We start from the raw sequence: 23,022 nt of genomic DNA on the forward strand, positions 1-23,022 counted from the left end.
TAGTTACATATTTATCACTCTCCTTTTTAAGTGGGTTTTTCATGCTGGGGTCATGCTGCGTTTGATACTCCCAAAGCTCAGGAAGGAACATATGAAAGGTCCGACACTGAGAACATCTGGGGAGATCATGATGTGTGTTTCCTTGATCTGGCAGAGGATAAAGAATTCGTTATCATTATTCATGAGCCAAAAAAGGGGCCGATGTGTTCGAAACCTCCCCTATTTAATAGTCAGGCTTGAGGGATTTTTTCCCCCAAACTTGCTACAAAACATACATATGCAGTTGGATATCTGGATGGAGGGTCCAGAACCACTCAGGAACAATTTGTCCAGATCTCCTTTTATAGAAAAATGAGTTCTTTTGCAGGGAGTGGCAGAGCCATCAAAGGGTGTTGGATAATGCCAATCAGCATATGCCTCGTTGATCCGCCTTTGCAAATTTCCCCCTCCCCCGCCCAAAGGAAAAAACTCCCTTCTAAGCAGCACAGCATTGTACCTGCTGCCCCCTACTGGACACAGTCTCATACTGGACCCTAATGCCTAGCAAAAAACCTTCACATTTGAAGATTCTTACAGCCTGCATTTTAAAAATGTAAGACTATAAGTAAAGGTAAAGGACCCCTGGACAGTTAAGTCCAAAGGCGACTATGGGGTTGCGGCGGTCATCTCGCTTTCAGGCCAAGGGAGCCGGTGTTTGTCCACAGACAGCTTTCCGGGTCATGTGGCCAGTGGCCAGCAGGACTAAACCGCTTCTGGCGCAACGGAACACCATGATGGAAACCAGAGCACACGGAAATGCCATTTACCTTCCCCCTGCAGCAGTACCTATTTATTGACTTGCCCAGGGATGCTTTTGTACTGCTAGATTGGCAGGAGCTGGGGCAGAGCAATGGGAGCTCACCCCATCGTGGGGATTCAAACCACCAACCTCATGGGCGTAGGCAGGGGGGCAGGAAGGGGCAGTTGCCCCCCCTAGAAGCAGGGCCGCTGGCCAGCCTGCCCTGCTGCCCGCCACTGCTTGGTGCCGTCTCCCTTCTCCCTGGCTGGCTGTGGGGCAGGTGGAGGGAAAGCCAGCCAAACACTTTGCGTGGCTCTGGGGCTTTCCCTCCACCCGCCCCACAGCCAGCCGGCTAGAAGGGACGTCTCCCTTCTCCCTGGCTGGCTGTGGGGCGGGTGGAGGGAAAGCCAGCTTTCCCTCCACCTGCCCCTGCCAATCGCGGAGGGGGAGGAGGGGGTCGGAGCAGCCCGATTTCAGGCTGATCCTGGCGCCCCCTCGCCCCTGCCGGTTGTGGAGGGGAAGGAGGGGGTCGAAGCAGCCCGCTTTTGGGCTGATCCTGGTGCCCCCTCACCCCTGAACGAGCATGGCTTTCCTTTCCCCACTGTGGCCCTTCCCCCACCCCTTGGCCCCGCCCCTTGCCCCTTGTCCCCCCTAATTTTGATCCTGGCTACGCCCCTGACCAACCTTCTGATCAGCAAGCCCAAGAGGCTCAGTGGTTTAGACCACAGCGCCACCCATAAGACTACATAACAGGAGCTTTGCAGGATAATAGATAGCTCTACCTTCTTTTCGATCTGCTCATTTGACTCAACACCAGGGAGAACTTTCTGGTGGTAAACAGCTGTTTGATCGTGGAACAGACTCCCTCAGAAGGTGGTGAGCTCCCCTTCCTTGGAGGGTTTTAAGCAGAGGTTGAAATTCTAGCATTGCAGGGGGTTGGACTAAATGACCCTCAGGATCCCATCCAACTCTACAATTCTATGATCTCAGGAAGGCTGGGGAGCTCTTGGGGTGGTGCCTGGAGGTTGTTTTGGAATGAATGGGGATGAACAAGATGAGGACGGATCCAGGTGAGAAGATGAAAGTGAGGGAACCAGGTGATCTAGGTGGAGGTTTGCAACCAGGGAGGCTGGTCCATTAGAGTGAATGGGGCATAGCCCCACCAACCTCAGGCTGCTCCCACCTGTCTGCCTTCTTATTTACAAGTAATCCAGAGTTTTGCACTGACTGTCAGCTTCCTCCTCCTTAATCTCAGTGATGCCTTTGCAGACCACATCAGGGAGGAGATTGAGGGCAAAGCTAGAATTATTAGGCTCTGTCTCCTCCTGGCTGTAGCCTTCCCAATTCCCACCCTACCTGTCTCAAGAGGCACCCATCACCACTCTTACCATTGTGATACCATGTGGCTTTAATAGAGGATGAGGATAATAATAATAATAAAGGTAAAGGTAAAGGGACCCCTGACCATTAGGTCCAGTCATGACCAACTCTGGGGTTGCGCGCTCATCTCGCATTATTGGCCGAGGGAGCCGGCGTATAGCTTCCAGGTCATGTGGCCAGCATGACAAAGCCGCTTCTGGCAAACCAGAGCAGCACATGGAAACGCCATTTACCTTCCCGCTGTAGTGGTTCCTATTTATCTACTTGCATTTTGACGTGCTTTCAAACTGCTAGGTTGGCAGGAGCTGGGACCGAGCAACGGGAGCTCACCCCATCACAGGGATTCGAACCACTGACCTTCTGATCAGCAAGCCCTAGGCTCTGTGGTTTAACCCACAGCGCCACCTGGGTCCCCAATAATAATAATAATAATAAATAATAATAATAATAATAATAATAATAATAATAATAATAATAAATTTATTACCTATACCCTGCCCATCTTGCCGGGCCTCCCCAGCCACTCTGGGCGGCTCCCAACACTCCCTGGTTCCTCATATAGATCTTCACTCACCCCTCCTTCTCTGGCTGTGGGGGCACCATTTTGAGCTATGCTTGATAGAATGAATGACTGGTCCAAGACTACCGAGTGAGCTTCCTGGTTGAGTGAGTATTCAAACCCTGGTCTCCCAAATCCTAGTCCAATGCTCTGCTCATCTGTCTCGTGCTGGCCCTAACAAATTTATTTTATTTTATTTATTTATTTATTTATGTATTTATTTATACATACCTCGCCCATCTGGCTGGGTTTCCCCAGCTACTCTGGGCGGCTTCCAACAGAATATTAAAAACACGATAAAACATCTAACATTAAAAACTTCCCTAAACAGGGCTGCCTTCAGATGTCTGCTAAATGTCAGATAGTTGTTTATTTCCTTGACATCTGATGGGAGGGCATTCCACAGGGTGGGCACCACCACTTAGAAGGCCCTCTGCCTGGTTCCCTGTAACCTCACTTCTCGCAGGGAGGGAACTGCCAGAAGGCCCTCAGCGCTGGACCTCAATGTCCGGGCTGAATGATGGGGGTGGAGACGCTCCTTCAGTGGATCACCTCTGAATACAGTTTTCCTTTTCGGCTGTTACCTAATCACCAAGCAAAGGCGATGCGGGGAGCCTGAGCATACTTAATAAAGTTGCACAGACAACATAGGGAGATTTCTCCCAAGGCTTCTCCATGGGCCGGCCAACTGAAAATCAACATGGAAGGAGCTTGTCAGCCTGATGGATTGCAAGTGATGGGTAATTGGATTCTCAAGGCTGGAAATTGCTTCTTAGTGATTGTCATGACAACTTGGCTACACAGTAATGCATTCTGCCTAATTAAGAGTCCACACGGGGTATCTACCTTCTGGAGTAAATTCAGGCAGGACACTTGCTGGCATTTACTTGACAAATCACTCAGACTTAGAGAGGAAATATCTCCCAAAGAGTAGTGATCCCACCTTAAAGTCGGTATCTTTAGTTATAAGACACTTAGAGCCTAAGAGGAACTCTCGGGCAAGTATGGCTTCCAGAATAGACCCTAACCCTAAGCCTATTCCCCTCACAGAACTGCAATTCCCAGAAGTTAAGCCAATCTTGGGATCTGCAGAATCCCATAACAGCAAACTCTTAGGGGCCAAGGTCCCTTTGGGCCCCCCCCCCAGTAAAATATCAACTGCCAAAGTTGATGGGCATTGACATTCAAATGGTGGGCATGCACCACATCATGTGACTGATTATACAGGGTGGGGCTTACCTGCCCCCTCCCCCAATATTTTAATCCAGTTGGCACCCCTGGTGTCTCCTAACAACTCTCGACACTTCCCAGATTTCTTAAGAAGAAGCCATGGCTGTTTGAAAAATGGTGGAGGCAGTGAGAGATTTTACTTTCTTGGGTTACATGATCACTGCAGATGGTGACAGCAGTCATGAAATTAAAAGACGCCTGCTTCTTGGGAGAAAAGCAATGACAAACCTAGACAGCATCTTAAAAAGCAGAGACATCACCTTGCCGACAAAGGTCCGTATAGTTAAAGCTATGGTTTTCCCAGTAGTGATGTGTGGAAGTGAGAGCTGGACCATAAAGAAGGCTGATCGCCGAAGAATTGATGCTTTTGAATTATGGTGCTGGAGGAGACCCTTGAGAGTCCCACGGACTGCAAGAAGATCAAACCTATCCATTCTGGAAGAAATCAGCCTGGAAGGACAGATCCTGAAGCTGAGGCTCCAATACTTTGGCCACCTCGTGAGAAGAGAAGATTCCCTGCGATAGACCCTGATGTTGGGAAAGATGGAGGGCACTAGGAGAAGGGAATGACAGAGGACGAGATGGTTGGACAGTTTTCTTGAAGCCACAAACATGAGTTTGACCAAGCTGTGGGAGGTGATGGAAGACAGGAGTGCCTGGTGTTCTCTGGTCCATGGGGTCACAAAGAGTTGAACACGACTAAACGACTAAACAACAAATCAAATTCACACTTTCTGAAGCAATATGGGAACTGAAGCGCAGCCATCCTACAGAACTGGAGTACACAGAAAACTCCAAAAAAGAGGAAGACTTCACCCGCACGAGAGTCTTTTCTCTCATGGTTCTGAATTATACCCTAGATCACAGTTGCCTTCAGCTTTAAGAGCAGCCAAATTAGGAACGACAGCATTTTTTTATTTCATTATTTCTATTTAGTGCTAATGTAGTGGAATTAATCCTCCCGTGCACCAGCTCAAGGCTGTCACCCCAAAACTAACGTTGAGGCCATATCTTTATGCATCGCTTAATTGCATTATTGAACTATATTATTAACAGCCGCTCCTTTGCGTGTCCATTTGCCCCGAGGGTATTAGAGCAGAGATATTTTGGTGTCTGAAGCTATGCTTGTGGGTTTTAATATCCAGTTTCAAGGGAGGGAGGAAATGTTTTACTGCCCTATTATATGGCCTGAAATGGTCCTTTCTCTCACCCTCCCATCCCACAAATGCCTTGTAATTGAAAATAATAGATCCAAATGGCTTTTATTTGACCTGTTTAAAAATGTACACGAACAAATGAATTGAAAACATAATATGGCAATGTTCTCTCTTTCCCGCATAGCATCAGGTCACACACTCATCAAAGGACAGATGGGCTTATGAATACAGATGACCGCTTATTAACTTGGAACTGAATCACACAGTCAGATGAGTCCTGGGATGTGTGCTACTTTAGTCAAATTACAGGTGGGGGAATCATTCGTTTTATCTCCCACTTCAGTGTTAAAAATGCTTCCTGTACACAGAAACCTAACATATTGGGACAAAGCTGAAGGGCATCCTAAACTGTCCGTATTTTGCAGGAGGGATTGAAGTGGATATTGGGAAACTTGCATTTGTAGAGCTGGAAGGGACCAAGGGGATCATCTAGTCAAACCCCATGCGATGCTGGAATCTTTTGCCCAATGTGGGCCTCAAACCCACGACCCTGAGATGAAGAGTCTCATGCTCTACCAACTGAGCCATCAAAGCACTCTGTTGCCCTAGTCCCACAAATCCACTTTTTAAAATGTATTTTTGCAGTTAGGAAAGTGACAGGAAAATGCATTGAAAAGGCTGGCACGAGCGAATGATTAACAGGAGGACATATAAGGACTCGGCAAGCAAATCAGGATGAATGCTCATTGCTATGGAACCTCCCTGCAAAGAAATCACATTGGATGTTTGATAAAGACCAGGTATCTGGCACTGGTTGAAGTTCAATAGATGACACAACCGTCACAACTTGGCCATGCCTCTTAAGTGTGGGCTTTCTTAATATAGGACAGGGGTGGCCACAGAGTTAAAAACTGGCAGTGATCTACCCCCTTTTGGGGGGTTCAGGTCAAGGTTGTTGAACTTTTTTTAGGAAGGAAAGCCCTGTTTGGGGGGGGGGTTAAGGTCAGAGTTGTTGACCTTCTTTTAGGGAGGAGGAAAGCCACATTTTTGGGGTTGCAGGGCAAAAATTGTGAGGTTTTTTTTTAGGGGAGCTAAAGTTGTTGAGTTTTGGGGGGGAGCCAGTGATCTACCAGTGATCTACCATAGACGTCCAGTGATCTACCTGTAGATCATGATCTACTGTACCTGTTGGACGTGCCTGATATAGGAGATAGGAGTTTGCTACAGGGAATCTAATGAGAGCGTGCCTGAAAGATGAACCAGTGAGGAACTTCCTGGTCCCAGTCTTACATGGCAGCAACTATACAAGTAATATAGCCCCAGTTCAAATTAGGCTCCTGTGCCTTTAACAGTTGAGTGGCAGGAAGAGGCCTGGGCAGGTCTCTCTTCTCAAATCTTTTTGCAGTACTGAAAAAGCTGCCTCTGCCAAAGTTGCCGTTCTGTTCTTAAAGGCACAGACACACTCATCTAAGTCAAGGGTTGGCAAACCCAACATTGTTAGGGCAACCTTCATGTTATGGGGGGGAACAACGTTAAGTGCCAATTTCCAGAGCTCAACCGCTGCAGAAGACTCTTTGGGTATCTTCCTACTTACAATTCTATGCATTGTGCTGATAACGCCAAAGTCACGGGTTCAATCCTCATAGAAGCTACCTGCATATTCCTTGCATTCCAGGGAATGACCCCCAGCCAGGGCTGTCTTTACCCGGGGGTGCAAGGGGTGTGGGGCAGCCAGGCACCAAATTCTGAGAGGCGCCAGGCGCTTGCCACTGAAGCCGCCTAAGCTCTTAACTATCTACCTGTTATGAAATAATAAATAATTTTGATCAAGCTAGAAAAACAAAATACATATATACCTAGGTATTACCAAAATGTATACCTACTGTTTTACTAAAGGATTTTCGACTTTGTGCACTCATTTACCAAAGACGTGCCATGCCAGTGGTGGTGCTTATTCACAACGGCGGTGCTCGTCACACTCAACAACGGCGCTTGTCATCATAGCTGCCAAGTTGTGGCGATTCGCCACCTAGACCAGACCCAGCATGTGAGGGGTTAAGTGTGGAGCAGATAGAACCCTCGGGGGGGCGGGCTCAGCCCAGGGATAAAAACCCCTCCCGAGTGGCAGTTAGGGAGTTGAAGTTGAGGGAGTCAGTTGGTGTTGAGCTAGGAGTGGTTGGTTATATGCAGAGAGAGCTGGTTTAATATATTGAGGAAGGAGAATAGGTGGTGATTTAGTCAGACGGGATACAAAGTTGGGAGATTATTAATAAATATTTATGAAATATACTTGGAGTCGAGAGTGAATTTCATGCTCTTTATTCAGCTCATAGTCATCAAGGAGGAGAAGAGAAGACGAGTGGCTCTTTTCCCCAAACCATCTGCTTATATACATTATTTACACAATGGGCCTTGCGTGATTGGCTACTTCAGGGCTACACCTGTGGGCCAATTATATTGTGGATTGACTTCTGCCTGCAGCCTGATTGGCTGCTCCTACAGGCCAATCAGGTAGCAGATTCACTTCTGCCAGCCGCCTGATTGGCTGCTCCAGCAGGCCAATCAGGTTGCGGATTCACTTCCACCTGGAGTTGGATTGGGTAGCTCCCGCTGATTCTGAATCCTATTGTTCTAGGATTCAGCTCAGTACATAACAATTTACCTAGTTGACTTTAGCGGTAATAGGCCGGTAATTTATAATTAGAGGTAATAGGCCGATATAGGAACCATCTGAAATTTAGAACAACCTAAGATTTGTACTGCAACCATTAAGCATATGAACACACAATAAAGCAACTTCGTTTTATTTTATCTGTATCCTGGTCTGTGGTGTTTTGGTGGAGGTGTTTATTTTGTAGTTGGCACATCACCAATTGACCGTAAAACGTCCAGTGGTGATGTGCAGGTCAGAGTGACCGCTACACAAGTCTCCCATATTCCCTGGGAAACCCCCGTTTTCCCAGCTGTTCCCAGCTGAAAAAATGGATTTTTTTGTTTTTTCCCGGTTTATTCTGGCACAGCAGCCATTTTGGAACTGGGCGGAGCATGCTCAGAAGCGACTTTTGATGGAGCTCTGCCCAGTTCCAAAATGGCGGCAGCGCTACTTCCAGTCTACTACTTTCGGTCCGATCCCTTATTTCTCCCAGAGGAACTTGGCAGGTATGCTTGTCATTCTCAACAGCACCGTGCACGCGAAATTAACTCTTACATCATAATAAAAGTTAATTTGGGGGGCTTAACTAAATTTGGGGGCCCTGGGCTGATCTTTTTCCTCCCCGGCGGCACATATGCTAAAGACTGCACTGCCCCCAGCATCCCTTCCAACTCTGCAGTTCTATGTTTCTATGATTCTAACCCTGTTTGGAAATTGCACTCTTTTCAATCTCCCACTAAGCATAACTTTTCTTACATGTTTCAGGGGGGGGGTGTTATTATGGGCTGTTTTGAAGAGGGGACAGTGTTAATAGAGAGTCAGGGTTTGGTGGCCCAGTGTAAAAAAAATAAATCTTTCACTATTAAGCTGGCATCCTGACTCAAAGGGAAGATGACTCTCTCACACATCAGTAATAAATTTTCAGCGTAGAAACAAGGAGTAGGAGAAAGAGCATGCCACGACATTAAGGGCAATTCTGCTGAGGATGCGAGGAGGAGACAATGCTTAAATGCATAATTACACTCCTCCTTGCTGTAACAAGTAGGCTCTGCAATTTGGCGGTTAATAGCAATCAGTGCAATTTTCGTCCCCTCTCGAAATATTCGTTGCATCCGGCATTAAATTAAGAGGGTGCAACCTGATTCTGGTTAGGCTGCTGCCATTTTAATTACTGCAGCCTTTCGTTAGACAAAGAGGCAGGCCCACATATGCCCTTGTAATTAAAAATAAATAAATAAGGGTGCAGGTTGCCTGGGTGAAACTTGAACTAGGCTGGCAGATAAGCATCTTTGTGAACAACTGGATGGTTCTTTATACCACACCCCAACCTGCAGCAAAACACACTTAGGCGATCTCTTATTGGGGGTGATTTTTTTTTTAACTGGGAATGAGCAGCCCTGATCAGAGCATGCTCATCAGCCAGTGAGCAGAGTTGGAGCCTTCTTCTGGTGGAAAACAAAAAGACACAACTCCTAGCATGGCTTGATTTATAACATAGAACACGACTGCTTTATAAGATGATCCGGAGACATCCAGAAAGTATGAAACAATGCAGCTACGTAAGAACACAAAGCATTCCCAAAATACAATTATGAATGAGCTTCTTGCATCTGTTCCTTATTAATGTACACAAACTCAATGAGAGGTGTGAGCTTGCTTTTGCCGGGAAATCTCATTTATATTAGGTCTAATTTGAGACAAACAAACTCTCCTCTCCTCATCAACGCAAAGAAGCTTTTCTCTTGTCTGATCTTTCATAGTTGCCAGAGTCGAAAATCCCTGTTCGCAACAATATGTTGTGGAGAACTATAGAAGAATAACCAATGCTCTTGGAGAGAGGCGTGGATTCTGTTTCTGGTTGTCTATCAAAAAAGAGTCCTGTGGCATACTCCCGTGTTTTATTTTCATGGTGCGATCACCAAAAAATGCCGGCCATTTCCTCCTCATCCAATGTAAGTCCTGAACAGCAGAAATTCGCGAAGGGGTCTCTAACCCAGTCAAAATTTTCTGTAGACAACATTGAGTGCTGGATTTATGTATAATCTAAACTGTTTAGGGAGGTTTTTAATGTTCAATAGATTATTGTATTTTAATATTCTGTTGGAAGCTGCCCAGAGTGGCTAGGGAAACCCCTGGTGTCTCCTAACAACTCTTGGCATCCTTACCAAACCACACTTCCCAGATTTCTTGAGAAGAAGCTGTTTGAAAAATGGTGTAAATGTGGCCTAAGAAGTAATACAGTTAAATACTTTGATATGAACTTACGTCTATGGCTGTTTGCAATGACTGCCCAAGCCTTTCCCCTACTCGCACATCACTAAGGATTCACTGGTCCCATCACCTCCTGGCAAATGGAAGGGGAAGAAATGGAGGCAGTGAGAGATTTTCCTTTCTTGGGCTCCATGATCACTGCAGATGGTGACAGCAGCCACGAAATTAAAAGACGCCTGCTTCTTGGGAGAAAAGCAATGACAAACCAAGACAGCATCTTAAAAAACAGAGACATCACCTTGCCGACAAAGGTCCATATAGTTAAAGCTATGGTTTTCCCAATAGTGATGTATGGAAGTGAGAGCTGGACCATAAAGAAGGCTGATCGCCGAAGAATTGATGCTTTTGAATTATGGTGCTGGAGGAGACTCTTGAGAGTCCCATGGCCTGCAAGAAGATCAAACCTATCCATTCTGAAGGAAATCAGCTCTGAGTGCTCACTGGAAGGACAGATCCTGAAGCTGAGGCTCCAATACTTTGGCCACCTCATGAGAAGAGAAGACTCCCTGGAAAAGACCCTTGTGTTGGGAAAGATTGAGGGCACAAGGAGAAGGGGACGACAGAGGACGAGATGGTTGGATAGTGTTCTCGAAGCTACAAACATGAGTCTGACCAAACTGCGGGAGGCAGTGGAAGATAGGAGTTCCTGGTGTGCTCTGGTCCATGGGGTCACGAAGAGTCGGACACAACTAAACGACTAAACAACAACAACACATACAGCAGCAGTGTTTTGTGTTGTGTAGGCTCCTATTTTGTTGTGTGCAAATGGCTTTAGATACCCATTAGGTCCATAAATTACCATATAACATGTATTCAACACAAAAACAGCGACAATTTGTTGTTGACAAAGGACAGCTGGACATATAAAGGGCCCCATTACCTTCAGTAGCTTAGGGCCTCATCAAACCTAAATCCGGCCCTGTTGGGAAGTGTCAGAGGGCCTGGTATGGCTACTCTAGAGTAACGACTCCAGCATGGTCTTTTAAGGTTTTTATTAAGTGCTGATTATTTACAGTGTTCAGAGCAGTAAAAATGCATCCTTAAGGTGAGGTGTCTGAACTCCCGAATGGCGATTGGCGCGTTTTCTTCCAGCACCACAGCTTTGGCAGACCCAACCTCTTCCCCCTACGTTTGCGTCGCAATTCGGGAGTTGGGGGAATTGGCCTCCCCCCTGTGCGTCCTACTTCCTGTCCCACCTGCGGCCTGGGCTCCACAACCTTGCCTGAGCCTCGGACACCACTTCCTGACTCTCCGCTGGAGGCAGAGCTCTCCTTACTCTCTCCCGCGCTTGGGGATGGGCTGGAACTTAAGATGGGAGGGACTTCCCTGTATCCCTCGTCCCTCACATCCATCCCCCTCCCAGGCTCCTCTCCCCCCCTTCCTAGTGGCTCTCCGCTTGCTGGGGACGAGTGAAACCCCAAGAAGTCTGTGGCATCCGAGCCTGTGGGTGTAAAAATTTCCCCCCAATCCTGCGATCTTTCTCCTTCCCCCTGAGAAGACGGGAATCCCAAGAAGTCAGTGGCGTCAGAGCTGGTGGGAGTAAAAATGTTCTGCCAGTCCTCTCCTGCCTCTGACGTCGTTGACCTCGGTGAAACCCACACCTCTTCTTCCGTGTCCTCAAATTCCGCTTCCCATCTCCATGGAGAGCTGCTGCCTGCTATCCCTTCCTCCTGCCCCTCCCCCTCTCCCTCCCTTTCCATGTGCCAGGGCTTGGGCCTGTGGGGGAACAGGGCGTGGAACTCTTCCACTAAAAATTCCTCAGGTACTTCTGTGGCCGGTATCCACTCATTGTGGGACGGCGGAGTGTCCTCCCATGCTATCAGGTACTCCAGTCCTCTCACCCCTCTCCTTGAGTCTAAAATCTCAGTTGCCTCATTGAGCTGTCGGGCGTCTCCCGTCTCCCCCCCTCCCTCTGGAGGCTGATCGCTGTCCCTGAACCTGGTACTTTCCCTGTACGGCGACAGCAGCGATCTATGAAACACTGGGTGCACTCTCATGTCCTCCGGCAGTGCTAGCCTGAAGGCTACCGGGTTGACCTGTTGCGTGACCGTGAAGGGGCCCAGCCTCCTGGGTGCTAACTTCTTGCATCGCCCCCTGGTGGGAAGACCTTCCGAGGATAACCAAACCTTGTCCCCCACCCTGATGACCTCTCCCGGTCGCCTGTGGCGATCTGCCCCCTTCTTGTACGCTTCCTTGGCCCTCTCCAAGTGTTCTCTGAGCTGCTGGTGCACCGTCTCCAGGTCCTCTGCCCAATCCTCTGCCTGTGGGCCCTCTTCCTCCTCCTCCCCCTCCCTCTCCGGGAAAGATCTGAGGTCGCGCCCGTAGTTGGCCTTAAAGGGCGACACCCCTGTGGAGACGTGCACCGCATTGTTGTAGGCAAATTCTGCCAGTGGCAGGCGATCCACCCAGTCCGTTTGCCTCTGGCTGACGTAACATCTCAGGTACTGCTGCAGAATGGCGTTGACCCGCTCCGCCTGTCCATTGGTTTGCGGGTGCCTAGCCGTCGACAAGCTGACCTCCACCTGCAGGAGGTTCATGAGCCGCCTCCAGAACCTGGAAACAAATTGGCGGCCACGATCCGAAATAACCCTTAAAGGCAATCCATGCAGTCTGAATACGTGGTCAACAAACAGTTTGGCCGTCTCTTCTGCCGAGACCGCCCTGGCACACGGTATAAAATGGCACATTTTGGACATGAGGTCCACCACCACCAACACTGCGGTCTTGCCCCTGGACGACGGCAGGTCTGTGATGAAGTCCATGGACACTACTTCCCACGGCCTGTGCGGTGTGGCTAAGGGCTCCAGCAAACCAGCTGGTGGCGCTCTGACCACCTTTGCTCGCTGGCAGGTGTCACATCCCCTTACATAATCCCGAACATCCTCCCGCACCCCTGGCCACCAGAAGTGTCTCATGACTAGGTGAGTGGTTTTGTCCCTTCCAAAATGACCCGCCGTTGGGTTGTCGTGCATCTGCTTGAGGGCCTTACCTCTCAGCTGTTTGGTTGGCAGGTACAGGGCTCCCTTGTAAAAAAGCAAACCCCTCCTTTCCTCAAAGTCTTTGGCCTGCTCCCCCCCCCTCTCAGTTCTCTGAAGATGCGGGTGGCAAATTCATCAGCTGCTGTCAGTGCTGTGAGTTCTGCCTCGCTCACCACTGTTGCTCCGCAGGACCATGCTGATGGGGGGAAAATATGCCTGGGTGCCGGTGGCAACTCCTCCTCCATGTACTCTGGCTTGCGGGAGAGGGCATCCGCCCTGACATTCTGCTCTCCCGGGATGTAGTGGATGGAGAAGTTGAAGTTCGAGAAGAACTCTGCCCACCGTATCTGCCGCTGGTTGAGCACCCTGGCAGTTCTCCAGAACTCCAGGTTCTTGTGGTCTGTGCACACCTGGATGGGGTGCTTGGCGCCCACCAGGAAGTGTCGCCAGTGCTGGAACGCAGCGTGGATCGCGAGAAGTTCCCTGTCAAACACTGTGTAGTTGCGTTCCGGCTGGGTCAGCTTCCTGGAGAAGAAGGCACAGGGTCTCCACTCTCTGTTGGCGTCCAGTTGCAACAGAATCGCTCCCAGAACCTTGTCCGAAGCATCTGTCTCCAGGCGTAGGGGCGCATCCTGCACCACGTGGAACAGGTGCTGGTCTGAAGCGAATACCCTCTTGAGGCTTTCGAACGCTGCTTGCGCCTCTGGTGTCCACCGGAACTTCTGCTTGCCTCTCAGGCAGTCGGTGATAGGAGCCGTGACGCGAGAGAAGTTCTTGATGAACTTCCTGTAGAAGTTCGCGAAGCCTAGTAGGCGTTGGGCATCTTTGCGCGTCCTGGGGCTGTGCCAGTCCAGGATGGCCTGCACCTTGTCCTTGTCCATCGCCAGCCCCTTGTCTGACAGCTTGTAGCCTAGGAAGTCCACTTCTTTGGTGTGAAACTTGCACTTCTCCAGCTTCACATACAGGTGGTTGTCCTTCAGGCGCTGCAACACCTCCCTGACATCCTTCACATGCTGCACTGGGTCATTGGAGTAGATAAGGATGTCATCCAGAAAGACCAAGCAGTTCTTGAAGAGGAGGGACCCCAGGACGTGGTGCATGAAGGCCTGGAAGCATGCTGAGCCCCCTTGCAACCCGAAGGGCATCACCAGATATTCAAAAGAGCCCAGAGGCGTGAACATCGTGGTTTTCCATTCATCACCCTCCCGGATCCTAATCAAGTTGTACGCCCCTCTTAGGTCGAGCTTGGTGAAGATCTTGCCCCTGCGTGCCGCTGTCAGGAGATCATCCACTCTGGGCATGGGGAAAGCCATTGGCTCTGTCACCGAATTCAGCCGTCTAAAATCCACCACCAGACGGCGCTGTTGCGTGTCTTTCTTGTCCACCCAGAAGACCGGGCTGCCCCCTGCTGCCTTGCTTTCTCTGATGAACCCCCGCTTGAGGTTCTTGTCGATGAAAGCGCGCAGATCCTCCAGTTCCTGATCTGACATGGCGTACAGCTTGGCTGGGGGTATAGTTGCCCCTGGCACCAGGTTGATCTGGCAGTCAAAAGGCCTGTGTGGGGGTAGGTGGTCGGACTCCGCTTCGCTGAAGACCTCCTGCAGGTCCCAGTACGGCTTGGGTATTGCCTCACCCCCCTTGACGTGCATGGTGGCCACCGTGGCTATCGGAGGCCCCTCCCCTGGTTGGTGCTGCATGCAATGTTCCAGACAAAAGTCCGATCCAAAAGTGATGCATCTCTGGTGCCAACTTATGGAGGGGTCGTGGCGCGTCAGCCAGCTCATGCCCAAGACGATGGGGGGGTCTGAGATGGTTGTGACGTTGAAAGCCAGTGTCTCTGAGTGCCTTCCCACCGTCATTCTCATGGGGGGGGTTTGATGCGTGATGGCCCCTCCCAGCAGCTCTCTGCCGTCAATGGTGGCCACGTGCAGGGGAAAATCCAGCTGCAGAAGTTGGATCTGGTGCTCTTCCGCAAAGTTTCTCGAGAAGAAGTTGGCTGAGGCACCACTGTCAATTAAGGCGAGGACTGTCAGGGGATAGCCATTTGGGAGCGTGAGCGTGACTTCTAGAACCACTCCTGCTCTGGGAGGGGTGGGCTGGCTGTGCTCCTCTCTGTGCGGGTGGGCGGGCGGGGGCTGTTGTCTGCTGACTGTGCCTGGCCGCTCCCCCTTGTCTCCTGCAGCCAGGCTGTCTCGTTTCCCTGCTGTGGTGCTGCGTCAGCTGGGGAAGGTACAACCGTTCCCACCTTTCCTTGCCACTCTCTGCGATGAGGGCAGTCTCTGACGCGATGCCTGGGGGAGTTGCAGAGAAAGCAATTCCCGCCTCTTCCCTCCTTGCGTCTTGGCGCCGCCGGGGTTTGAAAAGCCCGCGCGCGCGCTCCTCCGATCTCCATCGGTTCCGGCTCTGGGCTTGGCCTGGGCGGGTGTGGGGGCGGGCCCTGGGGTGGGGTTTGGTGATGTGGTCTGTCCTGGGAGCGTGGGAACCAAAGTTTTGCTGCGCGCGTCGCTTGTTTGTCATTCCATCTGGATTCCTGTCTCACCCCCACCGCTAGCGCCGCTTTGCTTAACTCATCCATAGTTCGCGGTTTGGGACCTCTTGCCAGCTCATCCTTAACGTCTGCGTGCAAACCCATGTAGAAGGCTGATTTCACTGGCTCACTTTGCAGATCCCACCCCAGTTTGTGCACCAGCATGGTGAATCTCGCCCAGTAGTCCCTAACTGTCGATTTTCCTTGTGTTAAGTTATGAAGCTCCTCTTTAGTGGCCTCCATTTCACTGTCACTAGCGTACATTATTTTTAAAGCTTCTAGAAATAATTTTGCGTTCTTCATGCAAGGATTTTTTTGCGCGATGAGCGGTCTTACCCATTCTCGGGCGGCCCCCGTCAAATGCTCTATGATAAAGGAGACTCTGTGCGCGTCATCTGGGAATTCTGCTGCATGCAATTCCAGCGCATAATTTATTTCTGTCTCGAATCCTAGGTACTCCCTAGGGTCGCCGCTAAACTTGGTGACTAGGCTCTGTCCCCTTCTCACTTGGACTAGCTGCGGCTGGGGCACCCCCCCACCTCTAGCGGCTTTCTCCTCTTCCAACTTCTTCTGTAGGTCCAAAACCATCACCCTTAGCTGTTTCTCAGTCTCCTCTTTTGTCCTCACCTGGTCCACCAGCTTGTTCAGCTCCTCCTGCGCCCCTCGCGCTTCCTCCTGAGCGGCATGCAATTGCTGCTGTGCGTGCGCTGTGAGGTTCTGCAGCTCCTGCTTCGCTGCTTCGGCCTCCAGCCTCCAATGCTCAGCCTCTTGAGCGCTCATCGCTGCACTCCAAAGTAGCCAAAAAAAAGATTCGGGAGTTGCTGTCAGAGGGCCTGGTATGGCTACTCTAGAGTAACGACTCCAGCATGGTCTTTTAAGGTTTTTATTAAGTGCTGATTATTTACAGTGTTCAGAGCAGTAAAAATGCATCCTTAAGGTGAGGTGTCTGAACTCCCGAATGGCGATTGGCGCGTTTTCTTCCAGCACCACAGCTTTGGCAGACCCAACCTCTTCCCCCTACGTTTGCGTCGCAATTCGGGAGTTGGGGGAATTGGCCTCCCCCCTGTGCGTCCTACTTCCTGTCCCACCTGCGGCCTGGGCTCCACAACCTTGCCTGAGCCTCGGACACCACTTCCTGACTCTCCGCTGGAGGCAGAGCTCTCCTTACTCTCTCCCGCGCTTGGGGATGGGCTGGAACTTAAGATGGGAGGGACTTCCCTGTATCCCTCGTCCCTCACAGGAAGTAATGGCCCATCTTTTCTACCAGCCTTTCAAAACATTGAACGTTCTTGTTTGCCAGGTTTCCATCTTTTGACAACAGGCGTCTTTTCATCCATATTAGACATGACAAGGTTCTCACTACAGATCAAACACATAGCTTGAGGGATGTTTTTCATCTCCAGCCCATTTGAATCCAAGACTCAGGTAGCTATCAACATGTTGTCGACAAACTCTCCTTTTTGGAGATATCCGTAGACAACTTTGGTGACTTGTGTTCTTCTGGAATGGTTTATTTATTACAGTTATATTCCACCCTTCCTCCCAAAGGAGCCCAGGGCAGCAAACAACAAACAATCTTAAAAACAATTCCAATAGAGATGCAAACTTGGAAAGATCTCAACTTAAAAGACTTGTTGGAAGAGGAAGGAGGGCTCTTGTGCAGTTCCCATTCCTCCTTCGTGGCCACTGCTTTCTCCTTCGTGCACCCGATGTCACGTGACTTCATGTGAGTAATAATAATAATAATAATAATTTATTATTTATACCCCGCCCACCTGGCTGGGTTTCCCCAGCCACTCTGGGCGGCTTCCAACCGAATATTAAAAACAGTACAGTATCAAACATTAAAAACTTCCCTAAACAGGGCCGCCTTCAGTTGTCTTCTAAAAGTAAAATAGTTACTTATTGCCTTGACATCTGCTGGGAGGGCGTTCCACAGGGCAGGCACCACTACCGAGAAGGCCCTCTGCCTGGTTCTCTGTAACCTTACTTCTCGCAGTGAGGGAACCGCCAGAAGGCCCTCGGTGCTGGATCTCAGTGTCCGGGCTGAATGATGGAGGTGGAGATGCTCCTTCAGGTATACAGGACCAAGGCCGTTTAGGGCTTTAAAGGTCAGTACCAACACTTTGAATTGTGCTCAGAAACGTACTGGGAGCCAGTGTAGATCTCTCAGGACTGGTGTTATGTGGTCCCGGCAGCCACTCCCAGTCACTAGTCTAGCTGCCGCTTTCTGGATTAATTGCAGTTTCCGGGTCACCTTCAAAGGTAGCCCCACATAGAGCGCATTGCAGTAGTCCAAGCGGGAGATAACCAGAGCATGCACCACTCTGGCGAGACAGTCTGCAGGCAGGGAGGGTCTCAGCTTGCGTACCAGATGGAGCTGGTAGACAGCCGCCCTGGACGCAGAATTAACCTGCGCCTCCATGGACAGCTGTGAGTCCAAAATGACTCCCAGGCTGCGCACCTGGCCTTTCAGGGGCACAGTTACCCCATTCAGGACCAGGGAGTCCTCCACACCCGCCCGCCTCCTGTCCCCCAAAAACAGTACTTCTGCGCACCTGGTCCTTCAGGGGCACAGTTACCCCATTCTAGACCAGGGAGTTCTCCACACCAGCCCACCTCCTGTCCCCCAAAAACAGTACTTCTGTCTTGTCAGGATTCAACCTCAATCCGTTAACCGCCATCCATCCTCCAGGTGGGTGCGTGTGACCAGCCCAAAGCTTGTGTGTGGGGCAAACTGGCAGGCCTGATTGCATTCGTGGGCTGAAGGTTCCCCACCCACCCCTAGATAAGGTTAATAAAGTTGGTAGCAGGCTGGCGGTGAGTTTTTGCTTTGCAAATGAACAAAAAAGAAAATGCAACATTTGCTTCATTAAAACCTAAAAGCTGGAATCCTCCTTGAAATATTGAAATATTCTTGGAGCGTGTTTCTTCCAATACGGTCACAAAACATTCCGTATGAAAGGTGCTGAGGATTAGAAAAAGAAAAAACGTTATCTATTAATTACTCCTTACAAACACATTTTCCCTTCATGTGCTAAGTAGCTAAAGAGCTATCAAGTTTGACAGGAGGAGGAAATGCGGGGGGGGGGGGTGTCTGGTCCTCCTTTCAAGGCCACTCTCCCCCTCCCTCACACCTATGCTCCGGCTGCCACTCTTTTCCAGGAACGGTCCCTGTCTGTGGTTTTCTGATACTAGTTTCTTGGGGGGGGGGTTGTTTTTTAAAAAACAACACTATATTTTCTTTCTTTTGCCATTTTGGGAGATGCTGGAGGTCTTTTTACGTTTTAGTGCCTTGCATCATTCACTCTCCGCTGGGAATACTGGGAACTGTAACACACTGTATGAGTGGAATAGGGGTCTCCTAACAGCTCTTGACACCCTTAACAAACTCAGACCCTCCAAGTGTCCCTATTTTCCAGGGATGGTCCCAGATTTACAGAAGCCATCCCAGTTTCCATCCCAACTCCTGCCAGGCCCTGCTGGCACAGCCAGTGACCAGAGATGATGGGAAGACCACCGTTGCCTCTGGCCTGACCCACCACTGACCCACAACTGGCATGCAGGAAGCTTGTCCATGGGGGGGATGTATCTCTCAGGATGGAAAAAAAATATCCCCCACCCCTACTGCATCCAGCAAATGGGTCTGAATGCACTGTTCCTAATTCTGGACTGGTACTTAAGTACATCTGCAAAGCTGAATAGATGGGGATTGGGATCAAATGCAAGTTTATGGGTCGATGCTCATCATTGTGTGGCATCTATTGGTGATCCTGGCTGTTCCTCCCCTGTAATCCATTTATTTATTTCAACTTTAGTACGCTTGCCTTTCAGACATACCGTATTTTTCCTTGTATAAGACTAGGGTTTTTTTCCTTGAAAAGAATGTCAAAAATTAGGGGGCGTCTTCTACACGGATACATCCTCCCCCATTTTCTTAAATCTGAATCCCCCAAAATAGGGGGCATCTTATACATGGAGGCGTCTTATAGACAGAAAAATACATTATATTGAAACCGTAAAATTCATCAAGACATTTAAACATTTATTTTAAAAAGCACCAATATTGCACACCAGCAGCCATTTAGAACAGTACAAACATTAGATAAATTAAATCAACACAGCTAAAAATAAGCAATTGGAGTAGCGGCAGTTTAGATTGCTGAGCGGTAGATATTAATTAAGTGCAGCTTGGAATTGAAAGCCCACTTAAAAATCAATGATGCAGGATGGCGAAGGGGAATACATACCTGTCCAGGGAGCAACATCCATAGATGTCCCATAAACACGGGGGCACACACCAAAAAGGCCCTGCTTTTAGTGCCCACCAATTTCATATATAGATGTTGGGTTCATGAGTAGTAGCCCTCTGAAACTGATCTTGGAGTTCAGGCAGGTTCATATGGGTGCAGATAATCCTTCAAATAATTTGGTCCTGAATCAAGGATGGCTTCCTTATTTAAAGGGTTGGCGCCTAAAGAGTTGCTTCAAGCACCACCAATTTGAGACCCAGCACGAAGATCAACAGTGCCCTCTTTGTGCCCCACCATTCAAAGCTGGCACACAGAAAACCATTTTTGAGAGAGGCTCCCTGCTATGCTTGCTTTATTCATCCAACGATCAAGGGACTCAGCTACATTAGTAAAGAAAAAGTGTTTTATATACAGTGGTACCTTGGTTTAAGAACAGCTTAGTTTATGAACAACTTGGATTAAGAACGCTGCAAACCCGGAAGTAGGTGTTTTGGTTTGTGAACTTTGCCTGTTGAGCATGTTCCATTTGTAAATTGAGTCCCCCACTGCTATGGGAAAGCATGCCTTGGTTTAAGAACGCTTTGGTTTAAGAACGGACTTCCGGAACGGATTAAGTTTGCAAACCAAGGTACCACTGTACATTATATGCATCTGTGACACCAGATGGCACTGTGGAGTTCCGTCTTTCGCCAGTGTGATTTCCCATTTTGAGGTTTACAACGCGTTTTCCTGAAATGCTTTTTGGATGTGTCTAGATCCAGCCAAGGACTCTAAGCACCTTCCATAAGCGATGCAATACTTTTTCTCAAGCAAGTCTTGAAAGGTGTCAGCATGCTGTCAGCAGCTTCCGGCTGGTTACCCAGGAAAGTACACAGACAAGAGAAAGTTTCTTACTGTCCTTTTTTATTTCAGTCTTTATAGAGAGAGGCTATAGAACCCAGACTGTTGAATAATGGCATTGTCCTGAGTGAATCTCCACCACCTGTTCCTCCCACTTCCTCATTCGTCACTTCTACGGGTGCTGCTACATTCCCTCTGTCTTTGAGCTCTTTGTTCTCCTACTTTTAAGGCTCACCGAGTTCTGGGAGATGGAGGGTCTGGAATGCTTTCCAATGACAACATGTCAGCCGGGTGTTGTTCCGGCTCTCCCATGATTTCCCAGCTTTTCCTCTCATCTGCCTCTGAGCTGCTACATCCCTCAAACCCCTGTTGTAAATCTATACTGTCTTCCTCTTCCTGCTTCCTGGAAAGGTCAGGATGGGGAGGCTGTCTCCACCATTCCTCAACTGCCCAGACCCGCCCCCTCTGGACCAAAGGAAAGTAGAGCGATACCTTTGACACCAGCTTGGTGGCAGAAATTGCCAGAAGGCGGCATGCAAGGTATCATAAAGTGACATATATTGATCAACATACAAAAATGTGTTAGACTGAGCGAAACTAGCTGCAAAAAAGGGTTTATTTAAATAGCACCCAAAAATGTGCATATTATGAGAAATGCACACTAAAATGTCGACAAAGTTTTAATAATAATAATAATAATAATAATAATAATCACAAACTGCTGTGGCAATATGGAAAACCAAACAGAAGATTGGGGAAATGAGAAACTGAAACAAACTGATTTGTTTATCCCTAACTAGTGATTTGGGACGTGGGTGGCGCTGAGCCTAGGGCTTGCCGATCAGAAGGTCGTCGGTTCAAATCCCCGCGACGGGGTGAGCTCCCATTGCTCGGTCCCTGCTCCTGCCCCCCTAGCAGTTTGAAAGCATATCAAAGTGCAATTAGATAAATAGGTACCGCTCAGGCGGGGAGGTAAACGGCGTTTCCATGCGCTGCTCTGGTTCGCCAGAAGTGGCTTAGTCATGCTGGCCACATGACCCGGAAGCTGTACGCCGGCTCCCTCGGCCAATAATCAATAATGCGAGATGAGCGCCACAACCCCAGAGTCGTCCGCAACTGGACCTAATGGCCTTTACCTTTACCTTTTAACTAGTGATTATCAGGCGTGGAATGGCTTTTAATGAATGCCTGAGGTGAGACATGACCTGGAGACTTCTTGGTTCAGAGTCTCTTAGCAATTCTTTAGTTCTGGAAAAATTAATAGCAATACTGAAAGAAATGTTCTCCATCAGTAAAAGTTCTTTCTGAAATTCCCGTCAACGCCCGAGAAACAATACAGTTCTGGCTTCTCATTTTCAATTAGGAGAGAGAGATTTACGATAAGCTTTGCAAAGGTGGCAAAGGAATTAGTGGTTTAGGGGTTTTTTCTTTTGCCGCTGTTGCTTATGTACTTCATTTGACAGTTCCTCCTGCTCTGATCATCTTGAGATCAATAAAATGCTTCAGACAAGTAACCCCGAGCTATCCTTGTTAATTAGATTTGCTAACAATAGAAAGGGCTGCATTATTGCTAAGGCAGAGAAACCTAGACAGAGGAAAGTTTTTAAATGAATCTCCTGGAAAGGAACTGAATATAGAGCATATTTTAAAAGTTGGAAGTTTATTTAGAACAGAAGTGCACATTATGGCCCCTATCTGCACTATACGTTTAATGCATTTAAAGCCCTACCTTGTTGCACCCTGCTCTCCATCTCGACCCTTGGCTGTGTGATAATCTGGATTCCCTGATCTCTGGACTTTCTGACCGCTCTCAGACAAGTGTTTCTCGGAGACTTTGAAGCCCTGCTTGTTCAGCAGAGGAGCTCAAAGGGGCTACAACAGCTTCCTTCTGGCAAGCCAGACCAACCATGGCTTTTGCTCAGTGGTACGTACACACACGGCAGGGACGCGGGTGGCACTGTGGGTTAAACCACAGAGCCTAGGCCTTGCTGATCAGAAGGTCGGCGGTTCGAATGCCCGTGACGGGGTGATCTCCCGTTGCTCGGTCCCAGCTCCTGCCAACCTAGCAGTTCGAAAGCACGTCAAAGTGCAAGTAGATAAATAGGTACCGCTCCAAGTGGGAAGGTAAACGGCGTTACCGTGTGCTGCTCTGGTTCAACAGAAGCAGCTTTGTCATGCTGGCCACATGACCTGGAAGCTGTTCGCCAGCTCCCTCGGCCAATAATGTGAGATGAGCGTGCAACCCCAGAGTCGGTCACGACTGGACCTAATGGTCAAGTGTCCCTTTACCTTTACGTACACACACAGAGAGAGGTTTTATGCAAATCTATCTTCTATAGTCCACTTTTTCAGCAATTTGTAATTGGCCATCTTAATCCAGAAAGTTGGAAGGGGGA

Source organism: Zootoca vivipara, chromosome 11, assembly GCF_963506605.1.
Source record: "Zootoca vivipara chromosome 11, rZooViv1.1, whole genome shotgun sequence".
Classification (NCBI taxonomy): domain Eukaryota; kingdom Metazoa; phylum Chordata; class Lepidosauria; order Squamata; family Lacertidae; genus Zootoca; species Zootoca vivipara.